This window comes from Cupressus sempervirens, chromosome 9 (genome assembly GCF_028749045.1).
Source record: "Cupressus sempervirens isolate cs-2001-9-10 chromosome 9, ASM2874904v1, whole genome shotgun sequence".
In the NCBI taxonomy this organism is placed as follows: Eukaryota; Viridiplantae; Streptophyta; class Pinopsida; order Cupressales; family Cupressaceae; genus Cupressus; species Cupressus sempervirens.
In genome coordinates this window covers 201,650,315-201,667,101 of record NC_143126.1, presented here as the reverse complement: position 1 = coordinate 201,667,101, position 16,787 = coordinate 201,650,315, and the positions used below count along the sequence as shown (strand labels likewise).

The 16,787-nt window shown below is 35.9% G+C and overlaps 1 protein-coding gene across 6 annotated transcripts in view; it reads right to left on the bottom strand.

Annotated features, from left to right (window-relative positions):
- Positions 1-16,787, bottom strand: part of LOC149538186 (uncharacterized) — a 102,683-nt gene that overhangs the window by 12,408 nt on the left and 73,488 nt on the right. For 2 of the 6 annotated variants that reach the window (XM_089799573.1, XM_089799578.1), the window contains one exon: positions 14,800-15,643. The exons of 3 other annotated variants lie outside the window; for them this stretch is intronic. The gene's annotated coding sequence lies outside the window, so the exon portion shown is untranslated. Of the gene's footprint in view, positions 1-14,799; positions 15,662-16,787 lie in introns of those variants that run through there. One more of the 6 variants, XM_089799575.1, reaches the window with a different exon arrangement.

The following is a 16,787-nucleotide window of genomic DNA, read 5'->3' as shown; positions in this document are numbered from 1 at the left end:
CAAGAAGAAAAAAAGTCATAAGGTACCTTCATCCTCATTCCAAGGCTCCAATAAGATTAGTGAAAACTTATTGCTGCCATTGGGATTCAAAAAGAATGCTTGTCACCTCTCTTTTATCTATATAAAAAATGAGATTCTTGTCTCTTCATCTTCTAAAACTGGTCACTATTAAGCGCTCATTTGGTGCTAGGTAGGTGAAGCCTCCTCCTAGTGCAGCCCTTGAAGTGCCTTCATTCTCCATCCTTCTCCAGTCTAAATGTGGTGACTTTGATGTAATTCAAATCATAACTCAGCTACCAGTTTCCATACCTATTCATTTATAAGATCAACCATGGATGATGAGTCTAAGTTTCCAAGAGATGTTCTTTGCCAGAAATGACATTCTTCCATGAATATCATTACATATGGCTATGGCTTCTTAATAGAGGTTGATAATTAGAGTGTTAGTCATTTGTCATATGATTCAAACCAAAGAGAACTTCCGCCTTCAGTCACAACCTTCAACAGCCTTATCTTCTTTAGTAATGAATGAAGCATTTTAATAACGTCCACAAGGCCAAAGCAGCCTATGGGACCCACCTGCTAACAACTAGCCTAATCCAGCTGTAACCCTTTGACTAATTCTTCTCTTCTTTGGTGCATTTTGATGATCAAGTTTACAGACTTGATAATGATTTTTCCTTTCTCATGGTTAATTATGATGTTTTCTTGTTCATAATTATATCTTCTCGACATGTTTAGGGTTCATCTATTTCGGGTCACCTACCATCTTGTTCTTTCAATTTTTTGTTGATACACTTTTTGTTTTGTTTTAAATTTTTGCCTTTTGCCTTGCTCTAAAGCTTCTTCACTTCCTTGTATTCTCAAATGGATTTGTTTCCTGGTACCATTGACTTATTTTAGTCATTTGAGGACACTACTTTTTGTGAAGTCAGTAACTTAATGGTCTTTTGTCAAAATTGCCTGCATGGTGCCTTCAGTTTTACATCCTTCATTGTTTGTTTGTTTTTGGAATGAAAGAAGTTGTCATTAAGTGTATAGTTTACAATGACTGCTTTCTCTAATTCCTCGAGTTAGTTTAAAGTAAGTGTATTAGTCTATTGCCGTGTAGTTTCCAAAACCTGTGCACATTTATATTTTGCAGTGAAAGTGGGAGATGCGTCCCCACCCCCTAGACACATATTGCAGACAGAGATGCATCTCCAAGACTTCTTGTGTGCCCAGACTCTTTATTTTGGTCAGAGAATTTAACTCACCGTCTGCTGCTGTCTCCCATCTCCCACCAAGTTTCTAGGCATCTCTGGTTGAAAAGGGCATAGAAAATAACAATGAACATTAGTTTCCTTCCCCATTTGCCATGGGAGGCACTAAAGGTGCCCTAGAAGAGTGAAACATGCATATAAGATTGCAACTTTTTTTGTATTTACATTTGTTTTCAAATTTTTTTTGGTCTAAACCTCCTACAGGAGAACAATCACATCATTCGATGAGACTGAGTCTGAGGTTCTGATTTTTTCTTTTTAAGCATTCACATGCTGTGTGAATGCTTCCACATTTTGCATACACGTCTACTAGTGTAGTTGCATGCAACCGTGCTTGCAGAGATATATGCAAAATGTGGAGGCATTCACACATCATTGCAATAGGATATAGAATTTACAGGATGCTTAGAGGAATATACCCTATAAATTCTTAGTCAATGTTTGAAATTCAATCTTGAACTTTTCATTGTTCTTGTTTTCAAAGTTCTATCTTATGATTTTTTTGGAAATTATTAAATTATATTAAAAAACTTTTTCCTTGATTTTGTTCTCAAAGTTCCATCTTATGATTTTTTTTAAATTATTAAATTATATTAAAAAAATGGTGTCTCCAAGCACCCGAGTCTCCTGTTTTTGAAAATTAGTCGTACCAGTATCGCTACCAGTCTCCACGTCTCTAGGTGTGGTGCAAGGGCACCTAACAAAGGAAGAAGACCAATGAAGCCTTCAGGACATAAAGAAGACAAGGAGGATCATTGAGACCAAATTTAGAGGTTTTGCTACGATAAGTTGGATGTAATGATCAAATGTCTAAGGCATCTGATAAGGACCCTAGGACCAAACTTCATTGTAAGCAGGCCAATAGTGCCTAAGCTGTCAAAATAGGTCTAAGAGACCTTAAATAATGTTAAAGGATCATAATTGAACCAAATACCATGAATTAAGGACTACAAGTTAATCGAAATCAATCAAACAAAGGTTGTAAATTCAAATTTTTGAATTACAACGGTCAAGCATTCTTAGGCAGGAAAGATGATTTAGGAGTTGTTTCAGTCTTTAATCACTCAAATCTGAATGTGAGTCGTTTGGGGTAGTTTGGCAAGGGTCTTATAAAGACAATGAAGGCATTAGATGCCAGTGGGATATACATGGTAGGGTCATTGTACGGATCAAACAGCACAAGCAATAAAATTCAAAGGTTCTTCAATATTTCTTCTTTGTTGTTAATAGTTCATTGATTATTTCTGTGATTTCCATTGTAGATGCAATAAACAAACACTGACAAGCATTATATATAATCTTGGATGATCTGAGAAAAGGTCTGAATTAGGTTTATTGCTCACAGACCCTTAGAAATTATAATTTCCTTATCACAGTTTGAGTGTTTAATGGACTTGAGGGCCATTCTATGAATGTAGTCTCTATTTCTTATAGAATGGGCCCCATCAAAACTTTATAATGTGCCAGTACCATAAATTTTGCAGAGGAAGTTGATGACAAGGGTGTACACTGCATGGTAATGGTGCCATGGTTATAGCAGCAGTCAAAGTGCCTTAACAAGAGGGGTTTTTATGTTTGAAATCACTTGTACATGTCAAGTACATGGTTTAGAGTCCAATTGCCAGAGTTGGAAGTGAGTTTTGGTGGGAGTTTGAGAAAGCTCTAGGTTCTGGACTGATTTAAGGAGGGTTTTGTAGTTCACCCATTTGGGAAGGGTTTGTCTGCAAACTGATGCCAAAATCCTTGGATTGGGAACCTAACTAAAGACTGTTGAGAGTTTGAGGGTCAGGGGTGTAGTATTTCTAGAGGTACCTTTGGCAAAATGGGCTAATTTGCCCATCAAAACTGATTAAATTGAGATTACAGAGAGTATGGTCCAAAACAACTGCACTTGATGTTTGGATATGTTTTAGAACTTGCAAAAGCGTATCTAGAAATGTAATTGGTTGGGAGAGTTCTTTGAGCAAGTTGAGAGTAAATTGAGAAAAAGGCTCACTGGAAGGCTAATTGACAAGAAGGCCTAAACAGAGCAGTTTGGAGTTAGCATGCAAGAAGGAACAATGAATCTTTGAAACCCATTGAGTCAAGTTGAAAGAGGTTAGAAGGGAGCCTAGGAAGGCTTGGGAAAGTCTTGGAGTTTGGAAGTGGTTTGAATCATATTTGTGCGAAGAAACCTAGTGAAGAAATTGGAGAACCTTGTGGGTTATTGGGCAATTTGTGGAGTCTTTTGGTAAGAGGATTGATTGATACAAAGGGCTCTGCATCAAGGTGGCTATCAATTTATGTAATTTAATTTTCCCATAGTTAAGCACTTTGCATTTGTCATCCAAAGGATAATAATGTAATTGTGGGCCATTCTATGAGAATATAGTATTTAGTAGAGTTAGTCTGGATTGTCCTCTAGTCATTGCATGCATGCTGACTTCTAAAGTTCCTTACATGCATGTTCACTTAAATGCTTTTGTTACAACCCATCATCATCACCCCCGAATTCGAGATCCAGATTTAGAACCTTGGATTATTTTGTTCTCTAAACATATTATTGATCAATGTCAGTAAATATGTGATTCGAGCATCACAAAATGAATATTTTTTTCTGATTAATAATAATGATTTCAAGAATTGATTAAAGATACTGCAAAGTTGCTGACAAATAAGAGTTAACACTGGATCTTATTGTCTGATGATGTATGAATTGAAAATGCACATGGAAATCTGATTTGTGCCTGATTAGCTGATTTTATCCTGCAAAATTTCATGATATTGTTGGTTGCCAACTTTGCAGGTCACAAGTGGAAAGTGTCAGGAAGTTAAGCAGTGGAACAACTTCCTACACTAACCCTAAGGGAAAATAATATAACAACTATTTTATTTGCTGTTTCCGGATTCAATTGTGTTATTATTTTTTTCATCAACATTTCGAATCACACTCTGATCATTTTCTCCTTATGCTTTCTTTCTTCATCCTGACGATGGATCACGGAGTGTGATTCAAAACGTTGATGAAAAAAATAGTAACACAATCAAGTCCAGAAACAACATTCAAAGTACTCTTATGGATTGTGGAAATCTACTCACTATTGATGTAAAAACTTTCTCATATATTTTTCACAGTTACAAAAGCTTAACAGAAATAACATAAATAACATTCATACCACAACACAATGGTTTACATGGGGAAACACTTCTGGGAAAAAAAACCCCACTCCAAAAGAAGCACAATTTATTACTCAACAATCAATAGAAAATTAAAATATACTTGCAGAGTAAGCTTCTCCCAGAAGTATCACCGATAAGAGATCCAGAGGTAACTCAAAAGCTATAAAACTTACACACACACTCCATCTCATGCATCTAATGTATAGGAGATGTAATGTAAAAAATTATCAAAGTGTTATAAAACCATTGGCTGAAACCACCCCAAAACAAGGTGCTTATCTTATCTCCAATCAAAGATGCCCTATCATATGTCAATAGTAAATACACACCATGTGTAACTCCCCTTTACAACTCATCTACAAGCTCAAAACATTTTTACATTTCCTCTTTTAGGAGACCCAACTTCCAGAGGCAATAAATTTTGATTTTTGTACCTGATTATCCATGAAAAACCACTTTTTGGAAACCTCTTGAAACACTCCATAGTTAGGATGGTGGACAATTGTTTCTGACGCATTTTGAATACTTTTGGAGCCTCTAAGGCCTTCAGAATTGTATTTGAAGTTTCCATACGAATCCGTTAGAAAACCAAAAATTTAATATCTTCAAAACTGGACATGATCTTGACACAAAACTTACCGGCATGTTTATATATCCAAAATGAACCTCCTAAAAGTAAAATGGAAAATTTTAAGCTCATATGAAAGACTTTAAAATAGCTAACATATATAATTGCAAGGTTGAGACATATTTTCCCAACTAAAGCCAAAAGAAGTCAAAGGTGAGTGTCTAATCTGAATAGATAGATCATGTGGTAACTGGGTACACAAGGGTACTTGTCATAAGGCAGATTGATTAGTTGACGATACATATATGGTACATCTAACCACAGTGAGTAATAATTTTGGTGAATGGTAGACCCATTTAAAATAGGTATCGTAATAGAGAGAATACCATAGAATGATTACCTAGATATGTAGTAACCCAACCCAAGGTCTCAAATAACAATCATAGCAAAGAGATTATGTGCCAAACAAAATGAAAGTAGAGAATCTGAATGGACCAAAGATTAGCGGAAAGCCATTAACAACACAAGAACCACACCTAGAATCAGCGTTTAAACATCAACTATCGGCTGAAATTAGAGTATCCAAGTCCAATGAATCAAGGAATGATTATTAAACATTACAAACAATAAACAAGGAAAATTATAGCCAGACATTAAAATTACCAGAGAATGGAGACAATTGGAAAACACAGCTGCCCATGGGAATTAAAGGAAGTGCTATAAGACCAAGAGAAACAAAGGTGAAAAAATGTCAACAAAAGAATACTTCATAAATTCTGAATCCAATAACACCATAAAAGCCAACAACACTACTATATTACCCATAGTTCAAAATAGTGCAGAAATAGCGGCGATATCTCGTTTTCTCACGAGATCTTGAGGGTGGTGCAAAAACTTGTGTTTTTCACACAAGAAATCTGGGAAGGGAATTTGTTAACTTCTCAGCGAGAAAATTGCCACTTCTCGGCGAGAAGTTGTTAAGTTCTCCCAGGGGTTTGCTAGAAAAACAATCACGCCCAGCAAAATGGCAGAACACAATTTTAGTGCAGCATTGAGTGTCTTGGGTGGAGAAGGACTTAGGAGGAGAAAATAAGTGTTTGGCAGCAATCTAGGACTACTAGAACTACTTGAAGGGGGAAGAGGAAGATGTAGACTAGTTTCATATTGTACTTGACATTTGTATTTTCTTATCTTTTTACAAAGACAAATTGGTATTTGTAGTTTGCTTCATAGTTCAAACTGCTATGTTCCCCCAAGTTTCCGGGATGGGGACGGCAGGGGACAGCAGGACGGGTTTTCGGGACGGCAAATTTTTTTGCCAATTTTGGGGACAGGGGGGACAGAAAACAGGGACACCGAAAGTGATATTTTTTGTTTTTTTTTTTAATTGTTTGTGTTAAAAAATTGAGGAAGGATGCAAGTCCCCAGTGAAGTCCTTGGGACAGGGACATCCCCATCCCCGAAACGCTGGCTTTTTTGGGGGGGACGTGTCCTCAAGGAACATAGGTTCAAAGTCTCTAACTACATTGGCACTCCACATGAGGATGTGATTTTATTACTTATTGCATTTATCAATTATATATATCTAGATCATCTTGTTTGGTTTGTTTGCTCATTTACTCTCATTAAATGCATTTACTTATTGAGTTTCGTTAAAAAAATGCATTTTTGAATAAATTTACGTCATTTTTAAAATTCCTAATATATTCCTGAGAAGTGCCGATTTCTCTCCGATATTTGCAGAGAATACTTTTTTTTGCCTCGTCGATAAGTGGTAGAGAGCGAGATTTTGAATTATGATATTACCATCAATCATATTCATTGCAAATCTACGAACACAGTGTGAGGGACCTGGTGACTGGGTGAAACAATGAGCCCGTGCAAACAAGAAACATAAAGATGGTGAAGCATATTATTGATGGTAAATTACTAATTACTCAACCTTGTTAGTCCTAAGACGTTAAATAATTAATGTAGTAAGCCCATTGATGAATCGAACTTGTACTATTAAATGTGCTTCATCCCATGATTTGAGATTGCTAGCAAGCAAGGTTAATGCAAAAAGATTCACTCAATGGAGGTGGAAGTGAGACTAGAATGATATATTCTTTCACGCAATTTATCTATAATTATGATATTTATATCAAGATTCAACCAAACTTTTTGAGTCAATCTCATTGACCTATATTTCATTAGCACAGGTTTACACAAGCCTAGTTATCATTAAAAAGAATGGTCTCCTTAGGCACTCATTATTTTTAGGTGATGCTCACAAGGTTGAAGCATCAAGTCTTCCCAAGAGCTCATGCATCCCAATACAACTCATCACACTTAACCATTGAATTTGCCCCAAGATCAATCCCACTTATAGGGCCACACCATTTGCGAAACCTTTGACAAGTGTTCTAACTAGTGAACAATTTACTATAGAGCCCCTTTAGCTTATCCATTGACTAGTATATATTTTCTTCAGCATGTCATATTATGGTATTTATATCAATATCTAATTGTGTAGTTTTTGAGTAAAACATATTCACCCATATTTCATTAGAATTTCCCTCAAATCCATTGTTCATGAGAATGAATGATCCATTTAGAACCCAATGACACTTACAAGAGTGAAACATCAAGGTTCCTGACGAAGGCATCCATCCCAACACTACTTTGACTCAAGTGCACTTCACTATGTAATTTACACTCAATCTCATGAGAAACGAGTTTTTGTAAACCACTGCACCTAAAACACAATTCAAAGAGTTTGACCAAAAACTATTCATTTGAATCCTAATATAAATATCACAATTTGCCATATTGTAGAAAAAACCTCCTTGTTAGTGGTTGAACCAAAGGAGCTCTATAATGAATGATTCATAAGGCACAACACTTACTAAAGGTTTTGCAAATGGGGTGGCAAGCTAATTGGGCTTGATCTTGGGGAAAGATTTGTGCTTGCACACACTTGGGTCGAAATAGAAGTGGAAGGGTGACTTCCCAAGAAGTCTTGATGCTTCACCCTATGAACATCACCTTGATGCAATCAGTGCTAAGCAGTGTAACACGGGGACGCGTCCCCCCCCCCCCCCCCCCCAAAAATTGGGCTGTTTCGGAGACGAGTACGTCCCCGGGACTAGGGGACGGCGTCTCGGCGTTTTGGGCAGCGCCACTTAGAGCGCCACCGCCGCCGGAGACGGCGAGACGTCTCCGAGACAGCTAGAGGTCTCCGAGACAGGGGACGCGTCTCCGAGACGGCGAGAGGTCTCCGAGTGTGGGGGTGCGGGGGGACGCCAAGGAGTCTCCTTCATTGAGGGGGGACACCAAGAAGTCTCCTTCATTGTGGGGGGATGCCAAGGAGTCTCCATTGATTTGACATTTTGATTTGGACTCTTGGAGACTTGTACTTTTTGTTTGCATTATATACTTATTTTGATATCATGATTCATGGCACGTGATACTTATTGTAATCATCTTTATGTCATGACTCATATGATCATTGATTACTATTAGCTAGTAGAATCTAGATATTCATATTATTGATTTGAAGGCTGATATATAGAGTTTAGACTAATATTTATTATTTGTTGATGTTCAATGTTTAATGTTCATTGTTTGTTTGTCATTTGATCATGAATCATGATATTCCAGTTGATATGGTATATGCTATACCATATGTATAGTATATACACCCCTGCTCCTTCCACCACCCCCCCATCCCCCGCCACCGTCCCCCCGCCGTCCCCAAATCAAGGCCCCTCTGTCCCCCCGTCTCGAAAACTTGTCCCCTTGTCCCCCCATCTCCCAGGGCGGTGTAACTATGGTGCTAAGTGAATCATTCGTTCTCATGAGAGATAGGCTAGCGTGAACCATTACTAATGAAATATGTGTCTCAACGAGTGATTCAAAAACTACATAGTTGAATCATGAAATAAATATCCTAATTCAACATTTTGTAGAATATACCTCTTACTTATCTCTAGCTATTTCAACAAACAAAAAGAGATACCGTGATCTATTGGGTGAAGATTCCAACCAATAGCATAATAAAAATAATGTCATGATTTGAGATTTGATAACTTGCAAGAATTGATTTAGGCAAGGGTAGCCTTGTGGAGGTGACTAAGACCTATTGATACACAAAGTAGACCTCGTGGAGATGTAAATGATATTCAGACTTTTATTATGTAGATAGCAATGAATCCAAGTTCCTAATGTAATTAGCAATGAATTTATTTTGAACATTATACCTTTGTTTACTCTATAGCTTCAAATGAAGTAGTAAAAACAAGAGAATAATAGGAGATTGATCTCTAGTGTCTCTCTTGTGATCTATGATTGCTAAGGCTATAATTATTTAAGAGTGATCCATCCAAGAGGACAAAAGGAGTCTTAAAGACTTAAAGGATCCCAACATTGTATTTATGTAGATCTATATGCTCCTTCTATGGATTAAATCCTTGTTGCTCATGAACTATCAGTTTTTTGTTATCATCCTTGATAGTCAATCATCAATAGGGTCATTGAGTTTGAACTAAGTAAAGATTGATTTTTTGCATTGAGTTTGAACTAAGTAAAGATTGATTTTTTGCAGCAAACTCATCAACCCAAATGATGTCTGTTGTTCATTAAATTCTCCTTTTGCTCTCCTCTAATCCTGCTCACAAATTTTAAATTTTCCTTTGGAAAGATTAAGGTATCTATTGTGACATGTAATCACAAGAGCAAATTCTAGTGCTTGTGTTGTCATGGTTGAAAACCTGTCATGCTTTTGTCTATGCTCACAAAATGGGGTCAAGGGTCATAACCCTTAGAAGATACCAATCTAAATAACCTTGTCCTGGGGCTAAATTGATTCAGTGGTACAAGATCACATTATGTGCCATGGTCTCAATTAAATCATTTCACTCAGAAGTTGTTTTTTGAAGTTTCTGTCCTCACTACAATATCTCAACATATGTCCACATCTAGATCCTATTCCACTACCAATGGTATCAAACAAGTTAGACTTTCAGGTCAATTAGATTGACAATCTTTGATGAAACAAGGGAAGATTTAATTTTAAATATTTAAAGCAGCAGAAAACCCCTTCGAAGTCACAATCAGTTCTGTTACTTGATGAAGCTTTGGTTGATCATCTCTATTTCGAAGTTGTTGAATTAAACAAGTTACCGGCACAAAATGGCAACCTCTATCAGATCTTCCATGTTGGAGTTCAGTTCCCCATCCATTGTAATGTTCCCTTCTCACACGCAAGCAAAATCAAGGTCATTAGCTTATTCCCTGTATTTTCTCGTAAGCTAATTCGCATCACAAAAGGAGAAGTAATTAAATAATTAAGTTATCACAAGTAATATTTCATAATATTTTTAGCTCAAAAAGCGACTTTATATTGTATAGAAGAGAGGCATTGGGATCAATGACGAAAAAGGTGGTCATTTTGCACACTTGAAATTAATTTTTAAATATTAAAGTGGATTTGGAACCAAAAAGGAAAACTATTATTTTATTAAACAAGAAAGTTATAAAAGGGGATGTGAATAGAAAAGGGTTGCATTTTCATATTTACTTTCACTTGGAGGATTTCAAGAATTCTTATTTCTTGAGGATGAAAACCCACTAGAAACACCAGTTTCGAGGCCAAACACCCTCCTAGCTGAACTTGATGATTTCATGCACAAGTCACAATTGTGCCTCCAAGCAAGGTTTCCCAAATTGTTGTTAAAAATGGGAGTTTTTATGCATTTTTATTTGCAAAGGAAAAGATGTTAATTGCTTGAATATGTCAGCTGTTTTTTAAGTGTTCTATAGGGTGAGTCCAGAGGTCCTTTTTGTAGGCTGTATCAGTGCCTTAACTCCTCAACATACCTCCTGAACAGGCTGTATCTTTGTAAGTTGCAGTCGAGATTAAATTTGAAGAGTTATGTTGATATTTATTTACTCCCTCGTGTTGTTTTCCTGAGCAGTACAATCTTGAGATAGAGTGTGAAGCAGACATACAGACCGTACATACAAATAAGGGGTGTGTGAGTTACCAAAGGAAGTGCTGTCGTTTCCATCTCTATTTGGGGTGTTGTGGTAGTGCCTAGCACCCCTAACCTCAGTTCCAACATTTTGGCCTTGAACTCCTAGGTTCCCATGGAGTTTTGATGAGTTTCTTTGACCTTGTGCTTGCTGTACCAGACATACCGGCAGGAAATAATCTCAGTTAAACCTGAATATGGTCTGTCTCTATTGCAGAATTGCAAACAATTAAAGGTATACTTCCTGTTGGGTACTTGAATACATTGTTTATCCATGTTATTTGGTTTCAGTTTAAATGTTACAGCAGTTTTAAATTGCAATCTGAACACTTCAGATCAGTTAATTGCCCCCGATGTGGAGCCATAATGCATTATATTTATATATATTGTAGACCCAAATGGTAGTACCCCGAGAATCTATAATTTATATGCACTTTATTTTGCAAGATGAACAGTTTACCACCAAGTTGCCAACTACTGTAACATTTTAAATTCAGCCTGCTTAACATGAATAAATAGGAATTATCAGCCATTTTGGTCTGAGTCAAGCTTAGAAATTCCGCTAGTGGCTTGCATTGCATACACGAAGTTCATTGAAGAGGTGTTGATAGGCTGACTTTATAGCATGTGTGTCATATTATGCAGTCCGCTGAAAAGGTGTCGATAAGGATGGATTTGCCACTCACAGTTTCTCGTCAGCTTATCACCATTTCACAAGTTACTCATAGATAATGTGTGGGTGGAGACAGTGTATGCTCTCAGCTTGTCCACTATATATTCTTGATGATCAGAAAGTGTCAAAGACATTGGCTTCCATCTCTAATATTGCAAAAATAAAAATAAAAATTAGGCTGGGCAATTTATCTTGTTAGAGTTTGGGGCCTTTTTCCTTACACACATTAGCTGAGTTATTGGTTGGTGCATGTGTCGAGTGATAATCCACTGCACAATGAGGACAAATGGCAAACACACGCTTCATCAAAACATCAGGTAGCCTTTTCAGTTTTGTTGTAAATGCCAAGTTATGATTAAATCAAGATGAAAAGTAAATTGGATTCCAAACATATCAGACATCATTTTCCTTTGATTTTGCTCAGAAGTAGTCTAATCCAATGGACAAGTTGAATGGGAGACTTTGCCTAGTCAAATTGGATGACATATTCAGAATACAAGTTCCCACTGGGCAATGATCCAGGTTTGTTTACAAGGGGATTCAAGTATAATGTTACACCAGTAAAAAAAAAACTGAAGGCGGTAAGCTTAGTTGTCCAAGTGATACCCTTTTGCTGCACAAAGGAAAATTAAAAACAGCAAACCAAGATAGACACTTTTAAGAGAAAAAACTTCTTCTGGTTTTTGGTTGTCTATTGAGGTTGTGCAGAATTCTCCAAGTTTAACTAGGATAATCTTTTCCCATATCTGTATCCTCACTATTATAATAGAGGGTGCCAATGTACAATTTTTCTGTTGTTAATTGCTAGAGATTTAGCATAGCCAATAAAACACATCAAATCAATAGCTGTGAAAATCTACAAGTGGAAGAACTGTGTCAAGGCAAATCCTAGTGAGACCTTGCAAGTGTACATAAAATTTCAAGTTCAACACAGTGACCCTGCTTTTGCAAGAATCTACCATTTTTCTTTACTACTGTAATTTTTGCAAGTACAAGGGACATTGTCCAAGCCATGTAACCTCCAAGGAGTACATTTCTAAACTTTGAGAGAATCACTTAACAAAAGTACTGCCTTTGCCTTTAGCCAAGCAGCTCTATTGAAGAGGAATTTTGATGAAAAGTAAATAAGGAAAATACTCAAAAGAAGACTGATGGTTGTGCAGCAGTATTTGAAATTCATAAAATTCGAAGTCATTAGTTTCTAGCATTTATCAAGCGCCTAGAGAAAATTACTTAAGCCCCTTTGTTGGGCTTAACTATGGAACATACTACTAGATTTAAGGTAAAGAATTGTTGTACACAAGGTTAATTTTTTCTTGATTTCAGTAAAACCAAAACAAGAACTGCGTCATCCTGCATTTAGACCAATGTAGAGGACAGAACAAGAAATGGTTTAGCAAATAATATCCTCAAGTGCGAGGGCTTCACATGGAGATAAGTCTCGAATTATGAGAAATATGCGTTGTCTACCAAAAAAGCAGCTTGTGACATCCCATACAACAAGGAAATGCCTAAAGAATAGCACATAAAACCTTTGGTAAACTGATGGTCAGTGTCAGGAAACAAACATGTAGTTGACTCTGATATCGAACTTTCAACAAGTATGGAAACAAGAACCACTTGTATCAGGAAAGTTAAAAACTGGAAGGTATTGTTTCTTTTATTTCATTATTATCACAAGAGGGAGACCTTAAGAAAAATTGCAATGCAAGTCCAATGGAGGTTGAGAATGGGATCAAGAGAGATTTTGAAGATCCAAACACAATTTTAAATCGGAAGTATAAAGCCAAAATAAGAGATTTCATATTTTTCTTCTCAAGCTCCAGGTAAAACAGAAAGAGATCAAATATTAATCACCTAAAATCTCCTATAAAGTCGATATAGCCAAACAGTGAATATAAGATCAATGATTTTGAAGAAGCGCAAACAAACAACTTGTTATAAGAACACTCAATGTTCAGAAAAGTAGAGTGTTCCTGCCTTCGAAGCCATTCAACCAGAAAACATTTAGTATGAAGAGCCTACATTAGATTGGAACTTGTTGAGCTCTAAGAAGCAACTTAATTCAATCTTTTTGAGCAAAGAAGGTGAAGCATACTGAAAACTTATTACAATATACATGCCACGTTATTACCTGCAAGCAGAACTCTCTCTTCACTTAAAAGACTTATTTGTAAAAGGTTAAAAAAAAGCAGAAACATAAGAATGAAGAATCCGAATTCTGAACCTATTAATGATTTTCATACATAACAGGAAAACACAAGACTGGATTCAATGATGAAATTTTGAATTTCTAAATCCCATTAGTCTTCAGACAGGAGAAAGATATTTAACTTTTTCTCAGATCTGTCTATTTACATCCAAAGGGCTAATTCATAAGTATGAAATCTTTCTGCTCTAATACTGTTTAGATCTTATAGCTCTTGTTCAAACCTTCAAGTTCTATTTAATTTATAGCCTTTGTTTTTTAGTTAGTTTCCCTCATTAAGAATAAGAAAAATATTATTTATTGTCTCTCTATTTGGAAGAATATTTTAGAGAATGTTAGTAAATTAACATATGTAAAGCTAAAGACCATTAATAGCATTTATTGTGTCTCTATTCGGAAGAATATTTTAGAGAATGTTAGTTAATTAACATATGTAAAGCTAAAGACCATTAATAGCATCTATTGTCTCTCTATTTGGAAGAATATTTTAGAGAATGTTAGTTAATTAACATATGTAAAGCTAAAGACCATTATCAGGTGAAGTATCACCCACATAATCCATGCTATATCAAAATATTTAATGGCAAAAGATAAGAAAAAAAAAAATCAACCCACTGGTGGAAGATGCAGTATAGAGTATAGCAATTCTATTTGTAATGTATACAGTCTTAGATTGGGGGAAGATGGAATTGGAAAAACATTATTTTGCACCATCTTTCTTGGAACTAAGGCAATGTGGTAGATAACGAGTAGTTAGTTAAGCGTGCAATGAACTACTAATACTTCCATAGACAAATAAATAGAACAGTGGATTTTAAAACAGGAAAAGGAAAAAATGTGCAATTAGGAACTGCATGAATCAGATTGGCTGACTTCACACATGTAAAAGGTAAAGAAAAAATGGAACAACTGGATAAATAACACCTAGTCCCATATATAACTTTTATTAAGAACAAATGAAGGCTTCAAATGATTGGAAAAAATAAGCTCCGCTTCAGTGTATAAAAAATTGACTTTACAAGGCCGAAAACCAACACATGAATAATTCAATTGCTGAATAATTTGAGCATTCCCTGGCTCAGACTATGTGGTGCGTTCGTTACAACCTCTGACAGTGCCAGCACATGTCTATACCTTCCAATAATATTCCACTTTCACACATGAAAATGCATTCTTTTAAAGTAACCTTCAGTTATCAGCTTCCGCCTAAAAAATTTAAGTTGCTCAACCCTCAAGCAATACTTTATGCCAGCATCCTCCAAAAAACGTTATAAACATCTCCCTGCTCACCATTTTCTTTATAACTTTCAAATATTCCTCCATCCAATGTCAAATATGGCTTCAAAAGATTACATGTTGGCTCACTGTAATACTATTCAGTTGGTCATCATAAAACCAGCATATAATGGCAATCCTGGGCGCTTCCAATATCAGTAGAATTACATCACTAATGCTTTATATAAAATCACGAGTATTGAAAAGGAATTTTGCACAGAGAATACATTCCCATGAAAAAAAACTTTATCTTGAGACTTGGTATCATCTGATTAAGGTACAGCTGTCATATGCATGTCCATCATGCAATCTAACTTTTCCTAACAATTGGAAGTTGACCTGGAATGTCTTGTACTGTACAGAGAAACTGACAGGAAACTTAATAAGCTAAAGAATTGTCGACAGAGATGGCAATAAATTTGGCATTTGGGTTGCTCATATTCTTTAGGCTGCTTTGCTGCTCCAAACTCAGATGATTCGTACCTAAAGAAAAATGGAATGCTTTTGGGATGATTAGAAAAATAAGTTTATAAGAGTAGCATCCATCATGAGATACCAATATATGAATCTGATCATTCCAAAAGAATTGTAAACTACATGCATAGAATTAGCATATTGATCAGGAGTGAAAAAGAAAGACTCCAAAAATTAGACTGTGGCATCTAGTCACTAACCAGTCCAGGAATCTATGAATGCATGATGATTAGTCATGCTAAAAAATTTAAGTTAAATCTTGATAGCCATGAGAAAAAAACACAGGAAGAGCTTCTATCACAGAGTAAATAGATAACTTTATAATAAGACAATAGAAAGGGATATCAGGAAAAATGGTAATATGAATATCATCTGTATTATGTAAATCCATTACTGGAATACATCTTTCCTGAATTCTTAAGATGTTTTTTAGGAAAATCTGAAAATTGGTTACTGCTAATTAAAAATTCCTCTACTTTAAAGCCATGTAGAAATATGATGGCTGTAAATAAAATATAATACAGTATTCATCAACTCAATTTGAACTCCTGCGAAGAGGAAGAAAAAAACATTTCATGGTACTCCTCCATTCTTGCAACAAAATAGAACTTCCAGTTTCAAGTTGCAAAGTATGCCAGTCAACTGCTGCCGCTTAAAAAGGTCAAATGTGTGCAAATGGAGAGTCTCTTCAGGATCATTCAACATCCTAAATTTATCTTAGTAGTGAACTATACACAAACTGGTTATGCACAGAATCAATGACTCAAATTCAGGTGAGACATGATGAGCAAAATGACAATCAATTATACTTGGAAACTCAAAAGTGGAAATTTATGCTCTGTAAATAAACGTCCTTGTCAAAAAGCTATAGGATAAAATGGCAGCACATAAAAAAGACACGTTGAAAAAAGACATAATGTTATGTAAAAAAGAGATTAAAGTAGGCCAATGGCTCTTAAAAGACATTTTGAAACATTAGGAAAGAGTAACGGTGATAAGGTAGCCTAAGATCTAAAAAATAACTAAGCACTAGAGGGGAACTTAAGGTATTAAAAACATGTAATCACTTGAAGAAGCAAGCATAAAACAGGTGTAAACAGGAACAGGATATGTTATAATGCTATAATCAGGTTCTCTATATCTGAAAACATAC